The sequence below is a fragment of the Aulonocara stuartgranti genome (genome assembly GCF_965226115.1).
Source record: "Aulonocara stuartgranti genome assembly, chromosome: 13".
NCBI classification, from domain to species: domain Eukaryota; kingdom Metazoa; phylum Chordata; class Actinopteri; order Cichliformes; family Cichlidae; genus Aulonocara; species Aulonocara stuartgranti.
In genome coordinates, this window is record NC_138949.1 from 27,584,949 (window position 1) to 27,604,532 (window position 19,584).

A 19,584-nucleotide genomic window follows, 5' to 3' on the forward strand; every position below is an offset into this window, starting at 1 on the left:
CACAACTGCAGAAAACAAACAAACAAACACAAAATACATATTTTGTAATACAACTCAAAATATTTGTCCAGGACACGACTTAAGACGTGACTTTAAGCCTTGACTTTAAGCCTTGACAGTTTTCTGCATTCATCCTCTTTTCAAACACGAACATCAGCATTAACACTGTTTTTCTTCGGTGTGCACATTTCCTTATTTCTGCTCGCAATGGATGTTTTTTTGGCTCTGCACCATATATTACATAACTGGGCTTTGACACAAAAAGCTGTCATTGTTTGATATATTTGCTTTAGGTGAGCACACGCTGCCAGGCTGAAAAACAAATCTCATGGGATGCCAAACTCAACATTGCATTAGTTCATCTCTCAGCACTTTTCATCTCGCCTCTCCTGTCTGTCACACTTAGTCCCAACCCAGACTCACTTACTTGAAGTCTATAAAATGTATCTTAAAAAGGTTCTCTCTTCCTAAAACAGTGAGACAGTATATTTTCTCCAGTGTAAATCAGTAGCACTGTTGTTTTTCAGGAGTTCAAAGAATAAAAATAAAATCGTTGCATTGTGCAACAGTGCGGATATGTTTTTGGACAACAACAGGGTCCGATGCCCTTAGCAGACTTTTGCATTTTTCTATTGTTGTGCAGTTTGTTGGGAAAATGAGGATTCCATTCAAGACAGAGTGAACTCTATGAGCGGAGTTGTTCTTGATGCTTAATATACAGCCAGTGGACTCTTTATTAGGTACACCTTTCTGCACAGGGTTGGACTGTGCCTTAATTCTTCATGTCACAAATACAAGACAGTCCTGGAAACATTCCTCAGAAATTTTGGCTACAAATCCATGATGCTCAACACATCCCAAAGGTGCTCTATTGGACTGAAATCTGATGGCCGTGGAGGCAATGATCTGAGCTTTGTGGCAGTCGATTTATCCTGCTGGAAGGCACTATCAGAAGACACTGCGTTCATAACACTCAGGTAGACTGTAATATTTTAATAATGCTCTGTTGGTACTAAGAGCTCCTCAACATTACACCACCAGCAGCTGTCTGAACTGTTCATACTCTTGATGCTTTTGTGTAGTTTTTGCCTAATTCTGTCCCGACTCTCTGAATGTCTCAGTAGAAGTGAGACTCATCAGACCAGCCAAGGTTTTTCCAATCTTCTATTGTCCAATTTTGGTGAGTCAAAGTGAATTGTAGGTTCAATTTCCTGTTCTTAGCTGACAAGAACGGCACCCTGTGCTTCAAAGTTCAGCGTATTGTGTTTGACTTAATGCTCTTCTGCATATCTGGGTTGTATCCAGTGTGCTTTTTTGAGTCACAGTTGCCTTCCTGTCAGCTTGACGTCGCCTGACCATTCTCCTCTGATCTCTGGCATCAACAAGTCATTTTCACTCAACGAACTGCTGCTCGCTGGATATTTTCTCTTATTTTGGCCATGCTCACTGTACACACGAGAGATGGTAGTGTGGGAAAATCCCAGTAGATCAGCAATTCCTGAAATACTCAGACTGGCCCTTCTGGCACCAACAACCATGCCGCATTCAAAGTCACTTAAATTAGCTTTGTTCCTTTCTGATGCTTTGTTTGAACTTCCGTAGATCATTTTCATCATGTCTGCAGGCAAATGATGAGTTTCTGCCATGTCGTTGGCTGATTAGATATCTAACAAAGAGACCCGTGAGTGTATGTGTGCGCAGTCTGTGACTGAGGGTCTCAGATGACTTCTTCACATGGAAGGTGAAATTAAATGGCAACAGGTATTGAAAAATTTGCAGAGTAAACCTGAACATATTTAATTACACCCAATATTAACTAAAACCCTAATCAAAAGATAAATGGAGCCAAAATTCAGATATTAATACTGAAAAAAATTGTTCATCTTAAAAAAAATCAGTTGTCTTCTTCTTCCCGTTATTATTATTAGTAGTACTAGTAGTTCTAATGACTTATGATCTGTGTTTACATATAAAAATAAATGATGTTTCCTTCAAGAAATGCTTCATGTTGACTGTTTAAAATTTACCACATGTGCTTGTGTGCTTATGTGCATGCAGTTTCAGTTGTGAAAATCCCCACGCAATTCTCTTTGCCATGTCTTAACTGCTTCTGTGCACTCATGCTGCTCTAAATCTAACATTTCAACCAGGCTGTACACCTCATAATGCAACCTCTGGAAAACAGATAACAGCCTTACTGACAGGCTGCTATTAAAACAGTCCTTCAGTTCAGTGTGAAATAAGAGACTGGTTGTCTCTCTACACTCTATTACAGGCGTTGGTGAGCTTGGTGTGCTACCTAATTACTGTCAGTGACTCTGCAATTACACTCAATGACACTTAAATCAACTCTAAGCGTTTGTGTTGTCATGCCGATGCAACTGACTCACAAATATACATATATATGGTGCAATGTGAACAAATGCACAAACAAATTTGCAACAGTAGGAGACGAGCATGGTAAAAAGGCTCTCTGGGAAACTGATGTAACTGATGAAGAAACTGATGAAGGAAAATTCAGGTTACAACTGTACACATCTGGATGACATTACTTCTAATCATTTTGAGACTCGTCATATGTTTATTCTCAAAAAACGTTCCATTTTTTACTCTTCCTGAAAACATCACGGTGTAGTTGAAGTTAGTTTGAAACGAAGCCTTGCGTCAAATTAACTGCTGTCCCATTTAACAAAGGGGCAATAAACCAGGAGAAATACAGCGCACCGCATGCTAGTGGTGCACGTGGCAATAAAAGTTATGATTTAAGGGGATGCAATCATGTGGGGGATGATTTCATCCCCTCAAATGGGACACAATCAGCAAACCCAGAACAGATTAAACCAAATAAAAGCTGCATTAACCGCTATCAGTTGCATCAAACTCTGGAAGAGTGCACAGAAGAGATAGTTGCAGCAGAAAATGGCATCGTCTGTTGGAGGAAATGTCTTATGTCTTGTCAAATAGATATTACTTATCAATGTGCATACTGTACAGTAGTTAATGTATTGGTTTACAGAGGCTATAAAAAGCTGAACTGAAGGCGTCGTCTGTGGATCTACCCATTCAATTTTCCTGTTGATTTAAAACAGATGTCGGGTAAATTACATCTGTACAAAAAAAGAAAAGAATAAAAAAATTTAAGTTCACTTATTTAGGTACAGAAGGAGATCGAGACATTCATTCCCGAGTTTCAGCACTTTGTTCAGTGCTTTGTTAATCTGTGGTCTGTAATAAGCCAATAAATCACTCACATCGCTACTAAATCACTTTGAAAAGGTCTAAGTCATCATGTTTGATCTCTGCGAGACCAGTGGGAAGCCAGATCTGAAATGTTGTTATCATATCAGGGACTCTTCAGTAGCTTCGGTTTCAGTGCTGCACAAGTCATTCAGAGAGTGAGACTGTATGCACGTTTGTATCATTGTTTCAAATGATCTAAGAACTAGAGGAAGGTACATTGTGATTTATAGTGTGTGAATGTGAGGAAGTTTCACTAGTTCACAAAAAAGTTTTCCACACGGTCAGATTCATAGACAACGCAGCATTGTGTTCTATTCATAGCATGAGATACAAAAGGCCTGGAACCTTTCTAGTTTGGCTTTAATAGCCCTATCCACCCATGCCTGCCACTTCATTAGGTACAGGTTGGACCCTTTTTGACTTTAGGGCAGTTTCAGTTTTTACTGCATAGATTCAACAAGGTGCCGGGAGCGTCCCTGGACATTTTGGTCTATATTGACATAACAGTATCACACAGATTTATCGGCTGGGCATTTATGAAGTCAGTCTCCTCTTTCACCACATTCCAAAGCTACTCTGCTGGTCTGAAATCTGGTGACTGTGGAGGCTATTTGAATACAGTGAATCCATTGTCTGTTTGAGTCTAACTTTATGACATGGTACATAACCCTGCTGGAAACAGTCATCAGATGATGGGTACACTGTGGTTCTAAAGGGATGGGCATGGTCAGCAATAACACACAGATAGGCTGTGGCTCATTTGGTGTTAAGGGGCCCAAAATATGTCAAGAAAATATCCTCCACATCATAATACCACTAACAGTAGCTTGAGCTGTGGATCCATGCTATCATGTTATTTGTGCCAAATTCTGACCCTACCATGTAAATATCGCAGCATAAATAAAGAATCATCATGCCAGGTAACATTTTTTTCTAATCTTCTGTTGTCCAATTTTGGTGAGCACATGCAAGTTTGCTTTTCTCAGCTGACAGGAAGACTCAATATGTTGTGCCTTCATAGATCCTCTTCTCCATACCTTGGTTGTAACAAGTGGCTATTAGAGTTGCTGCTGCTGCTGCTGCCTTCCTTGCCCCAAACCTTCTGCCCATTCTCCTCTGATCTCTAGCATCAACACCACCCTTTCACTCAGAGAACTGCTTCTAACTGGATATTTTCTCTTTTTTGGACCATTATCAGAAAACACTAGAGAAGGGTGTCTGGGAAAATCCTAATAGATCAACAGTGAAATACCCAGACCAGCCTATCTGGTACAAACAACCATACCATGGTCAAAGTCACATAAATCCCATTTCTTCCGCATTCTGACGCTTGGCTTGAACTTCAGCAGGCTGTCTTGACTATGTCTACATGCCTACATGCAGTTGCTGCGATGTGATTGGCTAACTAGATGACTGCATTGCCAAGCTGAACAGCTGTACCTAAAAAAGCGACTGGTGAGTGTATATTTCCAGTTGTGTATACAAAGATCTACAATTCCATCTATAAAGCGTGCATAGAAGTTAATATCATCTCGTGAATATGTTCTGCAGTAAATATACAACCACTGAAGTTTTTATGGAGTTAAACATTATCTGGTTATCTAACAGCAAAATTTTAATAAGTCCAACCATACATCCACCGTTTCAGATGCAAATGCATTTCAGTCAAATGACGCGCTGACAGCTAAGACAGAAAATGATGTTTTCCCATTGCCTCTTGCTTTGGTAACTTTAATTTCTAAACTAGACCACAAGGAGTTTAAAAAGTACAACACACTAAAGGTTACAAGACATAACCTAAACTTTAAATGGACTGCATTTATAATGCACTTTTCTAGTCTTACCGACCATTCGAAGTGCTGTATAAAATATTCTTTGTGGCTTGTATTTTTACCATATTAAAATGCATGCAGACAGGGGGCTTTCATTTTGAAATCCCATCAAGAAAGATGGCATCTCTTCTCAGCCCTTCTCAGTGAGGAGTTTCAGTTTGGTTCATTTACATCTGGAGTAAATTACTGTGCATGCTACTTTATACTGTATGTAATAGCGCACATTAAAGTTTCTCAATCACTCTCAGAAATGTTGCTGTATAATTATAATATTTGGTTCTTCAGTGGGACAAAGCAGCGTTGTTAGGCAGAGCCAATTCCACACTTCATCCTTTGACAATATGAGCAATCGCCTTCAGTTTTGTTAATCAAATACACAAAGTAAAGCACACACACACACACACACACACACACACACACACACACACACACACACACACACACACACTCTCAAAGCAATTCTGAAACCTACCAGTTACAAAAGTCCTCAGTCTCGTAATACCAGCACACTCACACACACAAGCGCACACACACTGATTCACTCTATGTGTTGCTTTGTGATATGCTAAACATTCTGTAAACATTACCCTGTGCATGGTTACTGTCACCATGGCAGCATGACAACAGTGCTTAGCCCGGCCCCTCAAACACAGGACAGTAGTGTTATTTAATATTTGGCTACCCATGAGCACAGCATGTTTCTATCACATAATCCTGTCACACTAGTGAAGACTTCTCCATGCAGCCTTGTGCAGCTGAACACAGCCCAGCTGTTGCTATGTTTTGGTCTGATCGCACAACAACAACAAAGGATAAAATGCTCCCTGAGAACAGACTGGCCTTAGTGCAATCCCACACACTTTGTCCACGGTCAGCATCACATGGGATGAGAGCAGATGCTTTTGCTCAGATTTAGGGCGCTTAGATCATTCTGAGGTTGTGTATCAAGTTAATTAAGGAAGGACGGAAACAGATATGTTTATGTGGCTGTAACTGAGGAGATTGATGCCAAAATAAGTTTTTGGCCAACATATGAAAAAGTTATTTTAATCCACTTTTTGTTTCCAAAACAGCATCAAGATAGAGGCTGAAAACCCAGATTGTGTCATGAACCTGAAGCCGGGGTCAAACTCTGTCAAAACATTCAGTAGCAGAACACAGAAACAGCAACATTCTGCTCGTTTAGTGAAACTTGCACTTGATTAGTTCTGGTGAGACGCTTAAGTATAAATGCCAATAAATGTACTTTAAAAAAAAAAAAATCCTCTGTAGTAAAAAAAGCAGCCATCGTCTCTGATTCAACCAGCAGAAGAAGCAGAGGTCAGGAGACTACATTTTTCTTCTCTCATTACAGTTAAAAATCAGAGCTTATTTAAAGTGTTTCATTGGGGGCGATCGTGGCTCAAGAGTTGGGAGTTCGCCTTGTAATCGGAAGGTTGCCGGTTCGAGCCCCAGCTTGGACAGTCTCGGTCGTTGTGTCCTTGGGCAAGACACTTCACCCGTTGCCTACTGGTGGTGGTCAGAGGGCCCGGTGGCGCCAGTGTCCGGCAGCCTCGCCTCGCCTCTGTCAGTGGCTACAATGCAGCTTGCCATCACCAGTGTGTGAATGTGTGTGTGAATGGGTGGATGACTGGATATGTAAAGCGCTTTGGGGTCCTTAGGGACTAGTAAAAGCGCTATATAAATACAGGCCATTTACCATTGTTTTGTTCATCTCTGTCTTTATTTGGTATCATCTTTATTTAATCACTTGCTCATCATTTTTTGTATTGCTTATTGAAGTTTCTTACTGCCTGCATTTATATCAGTCAGATTTTTGGTTTTGCTCATTTCTTCATGTAAACTGTCTTTAAACGGTCTCTTTAAACTGAATCAGAATCAAAAGCAGCTTTACTGGTAAAGTATGTGTACACATACAAGGAACTGGGCTCTGGTTCAGACAGCGACATGACACAGACAATAGTAACATGTATAGTATATTTATATGTACAATGGTGCAGATTACAAAGATGCTGGAAGAAATAAGTTTTCTTTACTATAAGTTTTTTATAAGTTTTTTTTTTTTTGTTCAGTCTTTTTATCATGCATTTTCCTAATTTTTAAATCCTTTTTAAAAAAAATATTTATCCGGGTCAAATCCGGATTTAAAATTTCTTAATTCTTTACCAAGCAGCAACCTCAGGGGCTGAAAAATAAAGCTAGCTCAGAAGCTCCAAAAACTGCAGTTCCTCTACTGGCCACTTGAGGCCAGCTCCAAAGTCGGGTAGTTCTTTTAGACTTAGCATTATTAGGAGCTGTGGTTGATGGATGTCTGCTTGGCTTCACCTCTGTTAATCTGTTCTGGACAAAACTGGGAGTCTCAGCAACAATTGTGGTATTAAACCCTGTCCACACAGGAAGCTGTTCCATCGTCAAGCATCACTTTGTGGCTGATGGTTGCCTAGGTAACCTCTAATACATTTACTGCCGTGTCATATGTCAGTCAGTGCTATTCTGTGTTCTCCTTCATACTCGGGTCAAGGACCCACTCACTTTGCAATTATTTCACTTAAAGTCAGTGAATGCGATTGGCTTTCTTCACTCTTTGGCCGCCACATCGCTGCAAGCTGTTTCATTTTGTGGACGTAAGTGCCTTTTGGAACATTTTTAATGCAATTAATTCAAGTTATACAGCTTGCTGTGTGGTTTACTGCATTAATACATTCTCAAAAATGTCCGTCCTCCAGTTTTGAGTAGTAAAATTGTTACTAAATACTTATACAGGGTATAACTGTGGCATTATTCTGTATATAACTTTAAGCTAATATCACATTTTGGACTCAAGCAAGGCTTTTTACCATGTGCACACATAAGTAACGGCAGGATCCACCTGTACCCCAAGGGTTTAAATCCAACCATATGCGCCACAAGTGTGTGTCTACATTTTTCATAATTTCCTGATGTTTTACACAGAAGTGCAGCCCACTGGCTCCTGCACAGAGGCGCACTTGTCAAAACATCCATACCGAGTGAAATGAACTGGCTGAAGCGCTTTCACCCGAGGAATCAAAGGAAGGTGTGTCTGCTGCTTTCAACCCTGGAAACGACCAGGAGCAGTGTTGGTGTTGTAACCGTAGCAACGTAAACAGGAGGGTTCAAACACTGATTAAAATGTGTGCAAAGATTATGCAAGGTGTGTGTATGGAAGTGTGTGTCTATGTGTGTGTGTGTGTGCATGCATACTGCACACATGGTTTCTTATGCTTCTTAACTCAAAGCCTTAAAGTCAGAGTCTTCTTTCAGTCTCTGAAGCCCGTTGAAAACCACTTCAGCTCACAACGCCCACTACTCACTCCTGGCATCCAGTGGAGCAGCAGGCGTGTATTTTATTAGGAAACGTAAGTGTGTGTTTTACAGCGTCTCAGCAGCATAAAAATAAGTCTGTCTCTGTGCTGATGTGTGTGTGTGTGAGCAAAGCTGAGTTCAGTTTAACGTGTTCTTGGCCTCCCCTGATTTTTCCACTCATTCTCACATTGAATGAGTTGTCTCCCACTCTATCCAACTATATACATCCAAGCATCATCAAAAAACATGAAGGTCTTCTGGTAAGACTGATCTTTTGGGCGTTATATACACACAGCTGGGGCCGTATTGCAGTCATTTTTTTTGCACCACATCTGGTGTGGTTTCACTTCCCAAGTCTTTGAAGGAGAAAAGGTCATTTCAGTGAGATTTAGTTTGTTCCTACGTGTTAATTTTTAAGGTTTGGGAAAATATTTTTTCTAACGTACGTCATTATTAACTATTCTTTTTTTTAATTAAGTGGAATATGAACTGGTCCTCTTTGACTATGTGTTAGAATAATTGTACCTTTCACATATCTGCTGAAACTGGTCTGAGCCACCAAACTAGTTTCCTTCCTGTGGATTAATGATGTGATCTAGCGATGTTTAGTGATGAACAACAGCTCTGAAATGTTACATAACATCCTGTATTCACCAGCAGTTCTCAAGCATAAAGTTGGGATTTAAGTGTTTTTGTTTGCTGGTTGCATTTTTTTTTTTGCCTTTGTTGGACAGTCACTATGTGAGAGACAGACAGGAACCACATGTTTGTTGTGTGTGTCATGGCTATAATTAAACTAAGGCTATTACGACCATGCTTGTTTCTTATATATGGGTCAGATGATTTATACACTTTACTTCTAAGTTCCACCTCCACACTCTATTATAACTGTCAAACAGATTTCAACAAAATTTGGATCAATGGTTTAAGAACATGTGCATACATTTCAGTATGGAGGAAAGCAATTTTCAAGGATTTCCGTACAGGGAGTGAATTTTTGGACAAAGGTTATTGATAATTTGATGCAGACTCAGTAATTTTAAATAATTTGGCGAAAAAACAAATGTAATATCCAGCGTATACATCTGCCAAATCAAATATGCAGTGCTACCCGCTGTGGCGCCCCCTTGTCAGTGATGGAGCAGCTGAAAAGTAGCAGATTTTCACTTATGCTGCAATGCTTTCTGATGACTATGTTGTTATTATTTTTATTATTTAATATTATCTTCATATGAGATAACATCAATCAGTCACACTTCAGAAAACTAGCTCTAATTCCAATCCCTTCATTGACTACTGGGTTGCTAAATTCTACAATAAGATACAGTTAGGTCTTAAAGTGTTAGGACAATAACAAAGTCCTCCAAATTATTTAGATAACTGACTGACAAAGGGCTCCATGACCTGCTGAGTTCTGCTGTTTATCATTAAAAGATTCCAAGTATAGAACAAACATTTGGTAGCTGTTTACTGGAAGTCTCCAAACAAGGTCCAAGGATATGTCAACGCAAGAGAAGGAAGCCATCGTTAGGAAAACCAAAATAAACCTATCGGATATATAACAAAAGCTTTATGAGAGATCATTCTTAGAAGAGAATTGATTTACTGTCCAACTTAACAACACCAAAAGGCCTGAAAGATCACAGAGGACGACTCTTACAAACTGGGCCACATGGCCATAACAAATGGGAGACAAGATAAGATAGGGTTACTGTATTTTCTCCCATAGGAGAAAATCTTCCAAGTACTGTACTAAAAAAACAGACATTAACACCAAATAAGACAAAAACTGCAAATGGAAACACATACATGGGGATAAATAATAATAAAAATAATTTAAAAAACAAGTACTTAAAAACTCTCCACTTCTCTGTCACTCAGTCACAAGCTCCTCGTTTATTTAACTGGCAGAGGAATACATTAATATTTATAGCAGTCATGCAACCCCAATTCCAAAAAAGTTGGGATGCTATGTAAAATGTTTTTCATGATTTTCTTTGTCATTTTTTGGTGTCATCCAAATGTTTTTATTTGGTTAAAACTCTGGAATGAAGACCGGCCAGCTCACCACCTCTTCTTGTATGAGGTCATGCTGTTTTAATAGCTGCATTATGCGTTTTTGCATTGTCTTGCTGAAATATGCGGGGCCTTCCCTAAAAAAACAGGTCATTGGATGGGAGCAGATGTGCTAACTACCAATCCCATAGGCATTAATACACTCCCAATGCCATGAGAGATGTGGACTTTTATACTGAGCGCTCATAACAAGCCGGATGAATCCTTTCCACTTTGGTCTCGAGAGCATGGTTTCCATGTTTTCCACTGAAAATTTCAACGACCACAGAAAACCGTTCCACTTTACTTCAGCCTATTCTGAATAAGCTTTGGCCCAGAGAAGATGACAGCATTTCTGGATCATGTTCACATATGGCTTTAACTTGCATTTGTGAATGGACAGACAATGATTTCTGAAAATGTCTCCCATCCCATGTAGTGACTTACACGACAGAATCATGTGTGTTTTTAATGCAATGCTGCCCGAGGGCCTGAACATCACAGGCATTCAGTATGGGTTTTTTTTTTTGCCTTGTCTCCTTGTGCAAATATTTATCCAGATTCTCTGAACCTCTTTTTAACGCTATGAACTGCAAACAATGACAAACTCTTCACAATTTTACATTGATGAACATTATTCAGAAATGATGCCACAATGTCTGGGCCCAGTCTTTGTACAGAATGGTGAACCTCTGCCCACCTTGAGAAACTCTGCCTCCCTAAGATGTTCTTTTTAGACCCAATCAAGTTACTAACCTGTTGCCAATTAACCTATTTATTTGCAAAATTATCCACCAGGCGCTGCTTATCAGTAACATTTACTTCTAGGCTTTTGTTGCCCTGTCCTTTTAGTTTTGAAACTTGTTGCTGCCGTTAAATTCAAAATGAGATAATTTTTTCCTTGTTTCAACATTAAAGATTTGATATATTTTATGTTTTCTATTGTTAATACACAATAGATTTATATTATTTGCAGATCGTTGCTTTCTGGTTCTATTTAAACTTTAAACTGTGTCCCAGCTTTTTTTTAGGCTGGGGTTATACAAACATTGTGTCATTGTACAAAAACCAATGGGTCTGCTAAAGTTTCTGGATCCACATATTATATAAGCATACCTGGTGCTGTGTATGCACTATTTTATCCCCAATCAAGACATACTGGCTTGGCTCTAATATAAACTAGACAGGAACACAAGCTTTGTATTAATGCTTCAGGTGTGCAATGACAGCTTTGTCATTGAAAAAGCTCAGACTCGTTATGCAAACAGCTCCGAAAAGTTTCGTTCCACTGACTGAGTCCATGTCCTGGATACTGAAATATTTTGACTCAAACAAAAACAAATACAAAGCCGATAATTCACCACATTAAAAACTGTTAAGTTGGTTTCTAAAACAAAAAGATGATTTCTGGAAAACACCCGCAGACTCGCTCATGCTCACACACTCACGAACTGGAGGAAAAAGGAAAAAGATGGCATGCAGCGTGGTGGAGATAAAGACAAAAATGACGGCGGCAGCAAGACAGACAGTAACACAACTTTCATTCCAGTTAGCTCCACCCAGGATAAAGCTTTTAAAAAATGGTATGTAAGGTGTTTTCACTGAAAGTGAAGTCATGTACAGCATGTCTACAGAGTTATTATCACATGAATCTCACAGACTGACGTGAAAGGGGAGAGGCAGCAAAGCAGAATAGCTGGTGTTCAAAAGAACCTCATAATGTTTTGGTCTTTATCAAATCATTTTACTTTATTTTTATTAGATATGAGCATTTATTTCATCCAAATGTGGATTAAAAGAAGATTTGACTTTTTTAATAAAAATAATTTCAGTTTCAGTGCATTTATTCTAGTAGAGACAGTGCAAATGCCTACTAAGACAGTCTATTACCATTATCTATTACCACATCTGTAGTGAGTGCATAATTAAAATACAGTGTCGTGAAAGTCAACTAGTCTTTCCAGATCTACTACTACTTGACTGACTCATGCATACAACTCATACTTATAATCCTACTTTGCATGAACTACGTGAGTCTTGTGCACGCACATATGTTTGAAATATAAAGGTTTTATTTTGAAACTCTACTTTGGAGCATTACCAAACTCTTAAAAGCAGAGATATTAAGAAGGCTTTGCAAAAGTACATAATGTGAAAGATACGAGCCGTCGTTACCCTTGTGTGTGTTAACGGCCAGCTGTACCAATGTATCAGCAGCAATGCTGGGAAGTAACTTTAGTAGTTACATGTAATTGTCAAACGGCATGGTGGTGCCGCTGTTGCCAACTGTTCCTTGGTTAACAGTTGAAATAAACGGTTAACATGACAATTTAACATGATCTCATTAACATGAGAAAACAGATGATTCTCTGCTAGGCATACGTGCATACCTGCTTGGTGTTAAAGAGTTATTGAGATGTCCTGTATCAGTCCTCGTGGCAGCAGAGATAAATAAGTGGCTAAAAAATAGATAGATGTAAATTGTTTCACATTTCCCCCCCTTTTTTATATTATTTCATAAAACATATCGTTTTAGACACACCTTTAACTGATATATTATTCTATACTTATTCTGAATTTCCTACAAACTGTGTATGGTCGTTTCCCCTTCATAACAAAGAGTTAGTATGAGTTAGTATACTAAGAGTTAGTATACTATATGAGTATAGTCTTAGACCATAGCTTGTATATGACAGATGTATGCAGCCACTATTGCTTGAGCCACTGGTTTTATATTCCTAATCTTGAAGCCATTAGCGATTTAGCCAGTTAGCAATTTAGCCACCAAAACTTTGGCTTTTACACATAAAGTAAAGAAAGCAAAGTGAAAAAAAAAAAAAAGCCAGAAGTTAGCAGATCTGGATTAGAAAGTAGTCCATTAAAAATACTTTAAAGTCACCAGCAGAACAAACACAGTGGTGTTGTCCAGTTCACTGTCTTGAATTAGGGGAGCTGAGGCCTAGCAAACACTGGCCTGTCAGAACATCTGTCAGTCTAAGCCGCCAGTATCTATATCAGCATTAATGTTATGGACAGGTCTTGGGGGTCCAACCTGTCCATAAAGGTAAAGTTAAAGGTCATGGTAAATTATGTTAGTTTGGTAATGAAAAGACCCACAAGGCAGATAAGCTACTGTATCTTGAGATTAACTTAATTATTTGGTTAATAGTAGTTTAGTTCTTCTGCAGCAATCAGTATAAAATCAAGCACCTGGCCATGCATTCTAACTTTTCAAACATTAGTGAAAGAATGGGCCATTTTAAAAAGCTCACTGAATTCGTGTGTGGTACTGTAACAGGTAATTTGGTGAAATTTCTTCCCTCCTAGATATTCCATGATCGATTATGTGTTATTATGGCAACGTGAAATTCAGGCACCAAGTGGAAGACAATGTAAAGTTAAAGAGCGGGGTTGCCAGCTGCTGGGGCACATATTTCACACAGTTCAAAAACTCCTCTGGCATTAACATCAGCACAAAAATTGTGCACCAGGACCTTGATGGCATGAGTTTACATGACCAAGCAGCTCCTGTACATGTAAAGTGTTGGTGGCCCAGTATGCTTGTCCGTATGATGTAGTTTCACTTAAAAATTTCAAAACAAATGGAAATGCGGTGACGATATTGTGCGCTAACAGTCAACTGTTGTGTCTGTGTGTGTGGTGAGTTCATATTTTCACACCAGGAACTAGAGATAATGTCTCTCCTACTTGTCTCCTGCTTTGCAATCAAAGACAGAGGTTTCTGCACTTTAGTAACTGAGACTAGATTTCTCTCTAAGTCTGCTATCCATGTTCAGTTGTAATTATTTTTTGTTTAACTTTGACCTAGTGTATAGGTTTATTAATCATAGGACTGAACCTTACTCCTATGTGTAAATTTAACGGGTCTTGCTGCTTATCATAATTTATAACCTCAGCTTTGTGTGAGTAACAAAGTAAATACTCTTTCCTTTTTAAAAAAAAAAAGAAAATGGAAAAGCAATGCTACTTGAGCTAAAGGCCGCCCTATCGCCCTTGTTGCCCGTCCAGTTCATATAACTGGATAAATTAACCCAGGATAAATTAACAAGAAATAAATTATCTGCATTCCCAATATCTGTAAACCTGAAATATTGCTATATATATATATCTATATCTATCTTTAACTTACGCTAATAATTGTGTAAACTGAAAAGCCTGACAGGTCTCGTACAAGTTGGGGGAGGTAAAACTTCAAGTCCCAGGATGCTGTGCGGCGGCGTCACTCTCACTGTCCCCGCCTACAGCGCACGCTCGCAGGCGGAGAACGGGCAGAACGGGTCGGCTCCGTGTTTACGTTGAGATGCTCACAACAAAGGACAGCGCACCGCGGAGAGGCTGTCATTTAAAATAAAGAGAAAGCACCGTGGATATTTTCTCTTACGGTGAGCGTCTGCAATTCACGACTCCTGGAAGGGGAGAGCAAATACCAAAAAACCCTAATCTGCTTCCATTTTATTTATTTTTCCTACGTGATACGCTTTATTATTTTTTTTATTATTATTTTATTTTTTTAAGCAGCTAAGACGCGGAGAAATTAGGACGAAATCTTCTGCCGTTTTTTCCATGTTTTTGTTTTTTTCCTTCTGAGCCGGTGGGACGATAGCTAGCTCCTTAGCCTCTGCAAGTTGGTTGGAAGGCTAAGCAGCTGAGACCGACCGCAGGCTCGGGACAATAAGAGGACCTCATCATTTATATCGCAGTGAGTTCGCAGGCCACCTGACTTTGCTTGATAATTAAAACAGCGGGTGTAGTGCGACAATAGCCATCCTGCTGCCCGCTAATAACTGTCTTTGTTCTGCAAACGGCTCCGGGAATGAACTGCTCCTTCATTAACGCTACTTTACCTCATTTGGTAATGTCCACTCACTCACTCACTTACTCTGCGAGTAAAGTCATGACAGGGAGTGCTGCAGCTGCAGAGCGCTGATCTTTGTCTCTCAGACGCACACACATATGCACCTGTTTTGACTGTGTGTTTATCTAAGTGGAAATCAGAGGCAGCTTCGCTAAGATACAGCTCTCTGCTTGGCATTGGCTGACTGTATCTTTGTGTGCAATGCAGGCTTCAGAGATGCAGGTATTAGTTTACATCCCATCCATCCTGGGTGCTGACCTGTCACAGGGAGGGGTGAGTGAGAAAGGGTACACTGCTTAAGCAAATGCACGGACTCTTTTGCCATTCCCAGAGCTTGATTGCGAGTTAATGACTTCCCCCCTCCTCTCCTTCTCTGTCTCCCATCTCATTTCACCTCTCTGTCTCCCCCCCCCTTCTCCTCATCTCTTTTTCTTTTTCCTTTCTGTCTGGTTTGGGTAGCTGGTGTAGATCTCACCACTTCCCTTCCCCTTTCTGGAAATGTCACAGAGAAGAGGGACGTGCATTAACACCATCTGCCCCTGATCTTACTTCCATTGTCTGCCTTTTATTGTGAACTCTAATGAGGAAATGTTGGCAAGTTGTAGCAGCCAGTGCATTTAATTTTGTCACTGAACCAACCCCACAGCTTTTTAAAATTTGTTTCAGAATAGGAAATTCAAATAATTATAAACTGTATAGTTCTATCACATTTTTATTTAATTTAAGCTTAAAAAGAAAGCAGGAAAGTAGGCTTTCAAAGAGTTCTAGCTACAGATGCATGGTGCGAAAAGTGTTGCGTATATAACGTGCTCTGTTGGTATGGAAGCCCGTTTCCGCCACTAAAAAAAAAAGAAAAAAAAGCTAGTATCCATAACTCGAAATTTCGAGTTATTTTCTTGAAATTTCGAGTTATTATCTCGAAATTTCGAGAAATATAACTCGAAATTTCGAGTTACTTTTCTCAAAATTTCGAGTTAGCTCTGCCAATCAAAAATATACGTGAATGAGGTCGCTTTCTTGTTACCCGGAAGCATATGGCGCAGGACCGCGCACTCAAAAACGGATCCCAACAAATTAAAGTATGTTTGCTGATAGTAACACCATGTGATTCAGCTAATAACACAGGGATTTCATCATTTGTGAAGCCAGGCTGAAAACACTCAGCAATCTGTGCATTCACGACTGGATGTAATACCGGTAGCTTAGCTGTAGCATTTGTAGCTGAGGGCTTCAGCTTTCGGGTAACATGGAAATGACGTCATTCACGTAGATTACTGATTGGCAGCGCTAACTCGAAATTTCGAGTTGCTTTTCTCAAAATTTTGAGTTAATATGTCGAAATTTCGAGATAATAACTCGAAATTTCGAGAAAATAACTCGAAATTTTGAGTTATGGATCCTTTTTTTTTTTTTTTTAGTGGCGGAAACGGGCTTCCATACTGTTGCAATCAGTTTTCTGCAAACATATAAGTTGTGCACAGTGTTATTGGGAAATATGGGTTTGTATCAGTGACCAAACACGTCTAGATCTGGTGTCTAGAATCAGACCCTGTATTATGAAGAAGATTTAAACAGTTCTCAGAATATGTCTTCATATTGTAGCAATGCTGATAACCGACCAAGCAGAGCAGCACAGGTTTTTCGACATGTTCACAATAAAGTGTGTAGAAACACTGATGAATGACAAATATTCAACAAGTATTAGGAATTTGAAAGCAAAACAGTTACTGCAGGCATTAAGCTGTTAAAGAACAGTGTCGACTGTTAGTCGTGTAAGTTTATATGCTTTCAATGTCATTGCCAAATAAAGTCTGACTACAATTAAAATTTTGTCCTCCACTGAATTTATGTTAGCGTAATGTTTGCTTTTTCAACTGTGACCTGACAGTAGGGGGACAAGACAAGAACAAACTAAAAAAAAAAGGTTCATATTGGTGAATATCATTTGTAAATCTTTAGTAAACTTTATTATATAAATATATTATTATTACATTATATATGGAATTAAAAGAAACAAGAATTAAAGTTCTCTCAGCTGAGAATTGCTGTCATTTGTTGATGACTTATAGAACTAAAGACTTTTTAACTATCCATGCACCAAAGCCAGAGTGATCTCCAACGAATGGGGATTCTGTTTCCAAGAGCATTGATTGGTCAGTAGGTGGTGATTTTATACTTATCGATCCCCTGAACATAACAGAGGAAAAGGAGCGAACTGCTTTGCAACGCTGAAAATCCAGAGTTAAATCTGATTTCTTATCTCACTAATCCCTAATCCTGCGTCACAGTGCAGACCTGCATAAGAATCCTGCAATTCATCACTGCTATAAATTGTGGAACCTTCAGCTTCTACTGGGCCAGGATTTGTTGTGTAACAGAGGGGAGAGTGCAAGTATTGCATATACACGTTTGCACATTTACATAGGGTGTGTTGGCTACAGGCCCGAGTGTGTGTTCATGTTCTCAGCATGCTTTAGAGTCTCAATTTCAGGAAGGAAATCGGAGCTGTCGGTGTCAGACGGGAGTGCAGCTCTGATGTCTTAATGGAGGTTCAGTGCTGCCTGTATCCTTAGTTACCCAGTCTGTGGGGACACAGGGAGGCCTCACAGTCTCGCCTCGGTCTGGACTGGAAAAAAAAGGAATGAACCCTTTTCATCTAAAATGTTTACGTTTTTTAATTTCAATTAAATATTTAGCATGATTTTGTAGATGAACAGCTTCAGTAGCACCATGAAACTGTGCTAAACACCAACAGAATTACTAATGTGCTTACCCCCTATCGGCCTTTTAAAAGTGGCTTTCAATATTTGAAGAAGAAGTATGAGCAGTTGACTTTATGGCAATTTTGGTAACGCATTTTTGTTTCTGTGAGGGATTTTGGATTCCCGAAGCCTGTTTGCATGATGAAATGTTGTCATTACGAAGCAAATGTTCAGAAATAGTTTTGACAAAACGTCTTTAGTGCGAAGATCAATGATAGTCTTTCACAATTAAAAGGAAAATTCTACATATCTTCCATATTTTTTCTGGGTGTGTTTTGCACTTAATCTGAAAAATACTGCTGCAGGAGATTTGTTACAGTACATTTTTAAAACATAGCAGCACAACATAGCGCTACATTGTTGTATTACTTTGTCAAGACAGCCTGATAAGTAGACTGTCGAAGATAAGTGGACAAATTGAATGAATGCGTTTATGTGAACTGTATAGAAGCCTTTTTATTGCACATTCACTCAGACAAATTAAAGCTGCCAATCATGACAGGATCCTTGCATTGAGTGATTATATTTGAGTTTCAAACCAACCACTCAGCCACTTGCCAAACATCTGTGTGCTGGCACCCTTTTAAACCTTAATGATACAGTGTGCTCGTGCTGAGAGGAGATTTTTTGTGTTTGCAGCGTTCTTTAAGTGTGCACGTGCCTGTGGTGTGTAGTTTTATCAGAGAGGGCCGATGAGCTCAGCGGGTGTAATCGTCGGTACAGCTGAGCGGCAGCTTTCCTCCCGCTGTGTGAGGAGCTTGGCACATTCCGCCCGGTCCGGCTTACACTCCCCTGGGCTGGTAAACAGGCTGAAGTTTGTGCAGGGAGATTACGTCTGTCATGGAAAGTGGGTCAGACAGTGGGCACGATTCTATGGCCTTGTTTCTGCAAGGTAGGGAGTAAAAGAGGAAGGGGAGCGTTAAACCACCAGCCATTTTCCATAGTGTTGCTTTAAAGAGCCTGCGCTTAGGGCGCTTTCCTTTTTTGCCAGAGTCACGGTTAGGTTCTTGTGCGTTTGCTTGCAAGGCAGTCATTTGTTGGTAGGCTGATCTGTTAAGGAGCTGTGAGGATACATGCTCAGTATGTGACTCATTTTAAAAAACAAATGACATTAAACAAGTTAAACCTAAGAAACAAATGGATCATTCCTTCCACTCATTGCAAGTGGTTCATTTCAGATTCAGACAAGCATTTGTATAAATCATATTTATGTGAGCAGCTGCCATAATATGTGCTTGCTTTTTGAGTCCTCATTTTCCTGAGATAGAACCAAGGTAGAGCCACAAATGCCACATATGCAGCTAATGCACCGGGTTAAAATAACCGAGTATCCTTTGAAAAGATTTGGGAGAATGCTGCTTTTGTGGATTGCATTTTGGGCAAGTGAAACCCAACATGAAACTGATTTGCCAGAACATAAAAACCACCTGCCTACTTTGTGCACGTTCTTCTTGTACCACCAAAGCAACTTATCCATTGGGTCATGGACACAGGA

General features: G+C 39.6%; 1 protein-coding gene across 3 annotated transcripts in view; it reads left to right on the forward strand.

Moving 5' to 3' along the window:
• Window positions 1–460: 460 nt before the first annotated feature.
• The window catches only part of peli1b (pellino E3 ubiquitin protein ligase 1b), a 66,699-nt gene continuing 47,575 nt past the window's right edge, over window positions 461–19,584 (forward strand). The window contains exon 1 of one of the 3 annotated variants that reach the window (XM_082556808.1): window positions 461–977. The gene's annotated coding sequence lies outside the window, so the exon portion shown is untranslated. Of the gene's footprint in view, window positions 978–14,716; window positions 15,172–19,584 lie in introns of those variants that run through there. The other 2 variants (XM_082556806.1, XM_082556807.1) reach the window with 2 other exon arrangements.